The sequence below is a fragment of the Charadrius vociferus genome, unplaced genomic scaffold, assembly GCF_000708025.1.
Source record: "Charadrius vociferus isolate BGI_N301 unplaced genomic scaffold, ASM70802v2 scaffold105, whole genome shotgun sequence".
Classification (NCBI taxonomy): domain Eukaryota; kingdom Metazoa; phylum Chordata; class Aves; order Charadriiformes; family Charadriidae; genus Charadrius; species Charadrius vociferus.
The window spans coordinates 591,592-598,452 of NW_009648543.1; positions in this window are offsets into that span (position 1 = coordinate 591,592).

Sequence of the window (6,861 nt, forward strand, 5' to 3'; positions counted from 1 at the left end):
GGGAACGGCCCGCCCGCCGTGAGCCGGGGGGTTAAGCCGTCCCCGGGATGCCGCATGGGTTTGTGCTGTTTGGCACTCACGTGCTGGGCTTGCAGCACATAACGTACGTAGTACATATACTATACATGTACTATATATATAGAGTGTGTCTATATATACGCTATATATAAGTACTCTATATATAGTGTGTATATATACACACACACACACTATATATACACACACTATATATATACACACACTATATATACGCACATACACACACTATATATATACTATAGATATATACAGATACTATATATTATAGGTATATATACAGACTATAGTTTTTTATATATAGTGTATATAACTCTAGTGTGTATATATATACACACACTATATATATAACTATATTTTTAGCTATACTACTGTATAGTAGCTATAGAGTAGCAGTCACGTCGTTATTATTGCTTCATTACAGCAAACGTTTGGAGGAGTACTGATGTGCTATCACTTTTCCCTTTCAGTATAAAGAAGCATCTTTATAGAAAATGGCTTGCTTTTTTTTTTTTTTAGTGTGCTGTCACCAGATTCAGCTGTCCTACCTAAGCACCAGGTAGCCAATCCGGGCAAACGCTTGCCAAGACTCCTCAAGGTGCCTCGGCGACTGACCTGCAGAGTGCTGTGTCAGGTACGAAATAGTGGAACGTGAGGACTTTACGGGAGATGCAGCCCTAGAGGCAATTTCCCTTCTAGTCACATCAAAATGCTTTCTATGGCACAGCTGTACACGTCTTACCGAGGTCACTGCCAAACAACACGGTGGCCTCTGCAGAAACAGGACCAGGCTGTCGCAGTACTTGGTCACCACCTGGGTGAAGGTCAAACACCAGGGGAGACAAAGGTGGGTGCTGGCTCCGCATGTGGGCTTAAGTTACGCACCCACTCCCTGGCTGCTTCCACAAACTCTTCTGTAGCGCTTTCTCCTCTGGAGGAACAGCTTTGAACGCTGTGCTGAAATGCCTTCAGATCACTGCCACTGTAACATAGACAAAAGTTCTGTAAAAAACGCAACGGCTCTTCCATCTTCACAGAAAAACTGGAAGAGCTAAATTTTAGATTTCAGTGGTTTTGTCCAAAAAAAAAAAAATCAAAAAAGTCAAATCTCAGGAATGACAACGTATAGGAATTCTTCTGTAAGAAAAAAGTGAAGTAAAAGAGTGGCTTTGCTTTTCTCATGCTTAATAAATTCTGAAGAAATAATAAGAGTAGCAAAATGGTCCCATTTTCTAATTCACTCTTATTTTCAGAAATTTATTCACAATTCTGAACAGAATACTTTTCTTAATTCTTGAGATGAATACACTCATATTTTGATTAAAAACCCCATTTTTTAAAATGCTATCAAAACAAGTGCAATTGTGATAAGCTTTTAAACATTTTGACTTTAAATTCTGTCCAGCATGTCCTTCTAATTCCAGATTAATGCAGCATTAATAAAAACAGAGATTGTTAAAAGTACAGTAACATCATAATTTCTCTAAAATGTGCTTATGCATCAAGCTTGCTAGTAAGGCAGGTGATATGGATTTATATGAAATCTCTGAAATTTTTCTGAAGGTTAAGGTTTTCTTGACTTTGACCCCAAATTGGTATTTGTTTAGAACTGCAGAGTCATTAAATTTGGAGAGGATCTCCCTTGCATGTACTGGAAGACTCCTATCAGTTTTCCCTTCCCCAGGCTGAACAAGTCCAGCTTTCCCGACATCTCCTCACAGGGCAAATGCTCCAGCTCCCAACTGTCTTGGTGGCCCTCCAACGAACTTGCTGAAGTTTTTCTAGGTCCTCCTTAATTGGGGTGACCCAATTAAGGTGAAGTATTCCAGATGAGGTCTACTGAATGCTGTGTAAAAGGCAATAATCACTTCCCTTGGTCTATTGACCACATCTCTGTTGAAGCAGCCCAGGATGCTGTTAGCCTTCATCCCTGCCAGGGCTCTCTACTGGTCACCAGGGAATGCAGGTTATCCCATCCCAGCTGCTCCCCAGCCTGCCAGTGCCTAGCCCGTACAAATGCAGGGGGGTTAGTCCACACCAGGTGCATTTGTCCTTGCCGACTTTCATAAGATTTCTGTTTTCCCATTCACTTGGCCTATCTCGGCCCCTCTGAATGGCAGCCCCATCCTGGAGTGTGTTGACTATGCCTTAATTTGATGTTGTCCACAAACTGGATGAGAGTGCACTGTCTCCTCCTCCAGGCTATCAATATGGATACTAAACAGGACAGGTCTCAAGACAGACTTCTGAAGAACTTCTCTTGTAACCAGCTTCCAGGTAGATTATAAACCATGAATCACTATGATCCAATCACTTTTTCTCGCATTGAAGTGTTCCAGCAAGGAAGCTGGAGACTGTGCTGAAAGCCTCCTATCCACTGCTTTCCCATCATCCATGGATCACAGCAGGTGATCAGGTTGGTCAGGTATGATTTGCCCTTGGTAAACCCATGCTGGGTCTTTCCAGTCATCTTTTTCTCCTCTATACACCAAGAAATGGCTTCCAAGAGAACTTGCTTTTGTGATTTTCCCAAAGTGAAGCTCACCAGCCTGTAGCTCCTTGGATTGTCCTTGCTCTTTTGGAAGATAAGGTGCAACATTTAGCCTTTTTCAGCCATTGGGTACCTCTCAAAATCTCCATGACCTTCCAAAGACAAAAAGTGGCATTGCAGTGACATCAGCCAGCCCTCTGACCACCTGCTGGTTCCCCAGACTTGCATGGGTTGGGATTCCGCAAGACAAGATCCCTGACTCAGTCCTTTTCCGCTACTAACAGATTCTCTTCTTAAAGCACAAAGGGCTGCCAGACTCTGTTGGTGAAGATCACAGCAAAGAAGGCATTGAGTACCTCAGCCTCCTCTCTCTGCCTGTTGACACTAAGTCACCTGCTGCTTTCAGCAGAGGTCATAGAATCATAGAATTACTAAGGTTGGGAGGGACCTTTAAGATCATCAAGTCCAACCATCAAACTACCCTGACAAAACCACCTCTAAAGCATGTTCCTAAGTACCTCATCTACCCTTTTTTTAAACACTTCCAGGGATGGCGAATCCACCACCTCCCTGGGCAGCCTATTCCAATGTTTAATAACCCTTTCAGTGAAAAAATGTTTCCAAAAAATATCCAATCTAAGCCTCCCCTGAAATAACTCGAATTCATTTCCTCTCGTCCTATCACTTTTCACCAAGGAGAAGAGGTCAGCCCCCACCTCTCCACAACCTCCTTTCACGTAATTGTAGAGTGTGGTAAGGTCTCCCCTCAGCCTCTTCTTCTCCAGGCTAAACAACCCCAGTTCCTTCAGTCGTTCCTCACCTTCAGACTTCCTCATTCAGTCGGTCCTACACCTTCCTTCTATATTTTTCCACTGCTACTACAGGGCTAGAAGCTCTTCTTGTTGCCCTTGACATCCTTTACCAGACACACTAATAGCTGAACTTCAGCTTCCCAAGTGCCATGCCTGTTTGCCCAGGGAATGCTTCTATACTCCTGCTCTGGGTGCTAAGACTGAAGATATTTCAGAATAAAACTGATGACTGGAAAGTCGTCATTGTCAAATGCATTCATCCCTCAAAATATTTCTGAATTTGTATTGCATTATTGATCCATATCATTACTGCTCACTTTCAGAAATACTTACTTGAAAAGCTGAGGACAGATCTTTCACGTTGACGTAAGTCAGGGGACTGTGAGACAGAACAAAGAATAAACATCCTCCCTGGATTTAAGCTTTCAGTGTAAAAAAATATGACAGCGCAAACTGTTAGGTAAAGCCTTTCCAAGTCATCACATCCACCGTCCATACTGCTACTCCCAGCTCCAAGAAGGACTGTCCAATTCCTTAGCTGCTATTACAACCTTATGGAGTGCCGTCACACAAACAGCTTTGCTTTAGAAAAGAAGGGCTGGTGATCGACTAAGTATTGTCTCACTGTTCCTCTGCTTATATGGCTGCACTTCTGGTATCTCTTGGCTGGAGGTTAGCTCTAAGGCTTGGGGACTAGGACTGGCTTTTTACAGTGCCCACCAGAGCGCTGGAGCCCAGCTGCACGGGTGGTGCTGCCAGGGCTCACAACAATGCAGTTTATAGTGATAATAAACAGCAACTTTAAAAATATTCAGGAAGATCTTATACCGCTGTTGGCCCTGAAAGATACAGGCAGCAGCAAAGACGGATAGTGAAGTTGTCTACGCGAAACATCTCTATGCGCATGCTGGCTTTGCTCACCAAATCCCGGCTGTGATGATGCTCCAGGTCCCCGTCTCATGAAACCTACCCTCCAATTTCTCAGGAGGGCTTTCACGGAGAAAAACAGCTGGGGAATAGCAATACCTGGGCTGAGGTAGGTGGAAATAAGAATGCTTTTCTCCCACTTCATTTACATCCCACATCTTTGCACTTATCTGATCGTGTCCGACTCCTTTCACGGGTCGTGTGTGCAGTGTGTAAGGATCCGCCTGGAGCTTTGCCTGCTGGCAGCTCGCTGCGCCCAAGAGTAGCAGTTCTTCCAAGCAGGCAATGCACCTTACCGAGAACAGCAGGAACCATTTCCAATGGATTTTGGAGGCAGACATGGTTGTCCTCTCTGCTTCTCATGTGATTATAGCTCTGAATTTCCTCACCTGCCTTTTTTCCTCCTGTTTTTCTGTCCCTTCATGTTCCGATGATACATCTGTAGAGGATCAAAGTAAGTAGCTGGAGCCCCACAGCTGTAAAGCTGTGTTGTAGACGTGTCTCAACCAAATTGCCAGCATGGGCATGGAACGGCAGAAACAAACTTGGATAATTGTTTTATGCTTCAGACCTTCTTTTTAGTCTCAAGCATGAGACCTTATTGAAGGCATTAATGAGGAGGCAAAATGAAGCTTTAAACAGAAACAGCTGCAACCTTAGCTGTGGAGAATCTAGCAGGCTTTGGAATTAGGCAATAGAACAGTTTATTAAAATAAGGGGGGAAAGTTCCTTTACAGACCAAAAAAAAAAAAAAAAGAGAGAAAAAAAATCCCATTTGGAAACATTACATAAAACCAGAACACCTCCCTTTGAAAGGGGATGGGCTAGTGTGCTGTTTCTCTTTATGAACCTTAAATAATGCCACAAAGGAAATAACTGTCTACTCCCTCTATTGATGAAACTAGAAAATACTGCCACGGAGCACTTGCCTGCGCAGGCTCCAGGACACCTGGGAGGACAACCCAATCCTGCACTAAGGTCTGAGGAGAAAATGCAGCAGAAGGAGAAAATAACCCTCGTGTTGTGCTCGAGTGCTTTTTTTTTTTTTTTCTCCCAAAACAGCCAGTCTTTTTCTAAGGAATTTTAAGAGTTGTCTGCAATACTTTCCCCGAGGCTTTGGAGATGGTGGTTTCTCAGGTCAAAAGAAGGATGCGCAGGCCCCAAAGAATCAGTAGTCTGATGGTGATTCCATCTGAGACCTGGGAGATCCCAGACTTGCACTGGAGCTCTTGGCTAGTCTCTCCCTAGGTGTCTTCCTCTCTTTCCACAAATGAAAGTATATGTCTGGAAGCAAACCAGGATTTGGGTTTGTGTATTTTGATTTTCATCTAGAAAAATGTAACGGCTGGTATTCCTCCGTGACAAAAGAGCAACAGATCTGAACTCACCCATGAAGCTAATGGTTAGCTGCAGCTTAATAAAGTAAGTAAACGATGGCGTGGGGCTTCCAGAGAGAACCTTACAAGCATCAGCATTGAATTGCTTCCAGTGAGGGGAGGACTCGGTGTTCCCAGCTGGGAAAGGGAGGCAGGAGTTGGATCCTGGGGCTGAGGGACTGTTTCTTCACTCCAGGTGGGGAAGGAGCTGGCTGGCTGGCTGCCAGCCTTCGTGGGGCTCTGCGGTATTCTTCCCCTGCGTGCATTCTGTTCCTGTGTTTCTTTACGGTTTTGGCTTCCCCAAGTTTGTTCCTTTCTCCTGAGAAAGTTTCCTTGTCTATGCTTGGAGCGCGAGCAGAGAAAAGTCTCTACAAAGGATCAAGCAAGTTTAGATATTTGTCCTGAGGAGGCTTAGCTTCACTGAACTCACTTTTTTTTTCTGCTGCCATCACCTACCCAGCAGAATAGTTACAGGTCTTGGGTTATCCATGGTGGTAGATGCCCCATCCCTGGAAACATTCAAGTTCAAGTTGGACGGGGTTCTGAGCAACCTGATCTAGTTGAAGATGTCCCTGCTCATTGCAGGGGGGTTGGACTAGATAACCTTTAAAGGTCCCTTCCAAATCAAACTATTCTATTATTCTATGCTGCCTGTGGGACTCATGTCCACATGGAGCTGTTCTGCACTGGCTGTCAGACAGCAGCAGCAGTGTGTGTGCCCAAAGCAGGTGTTTGCCGTGGTTTAATATGTAAGACCACCTTCTCAAACTGGCACAGCATGGGAAGAGATGCTCGGTCCAGCACAGAATTTGCTGGTCGAGCTCCATTGAAGACTCAGTCCCAGTAGCCCTACAGACGTGCGTGTACACTGCCAGCACCCTGCCTATTCCTGCAAGTTTTCCCTGAAGACATCAGCTCTCCCCGACGCGGCCGGGGGGGGCCTTGGTCCCCCAACCAGCAGCCCAGCGCTCCCCCACCTCTCACCAGCGGTCACTGGCGGGACGGGGAAGCAGCACTGGACCCCGGCAGGGTCAGGCCGGGCTGTTCCCCGGCTGAGCCTCCGGAACGATCGCTGGGAAAAACAACTGTCCTTCGCTCCTCCATTCCTTCCCAAAACGCAGTCGCACAGTGCCAGTGCGGCCGCAGCGCCCCGTCGGGGCCTCCCGGGGCAGCGCCCGGGATAGCGGCGCTCCGCTACCCGCGGAGCCCCGCGGGGCTG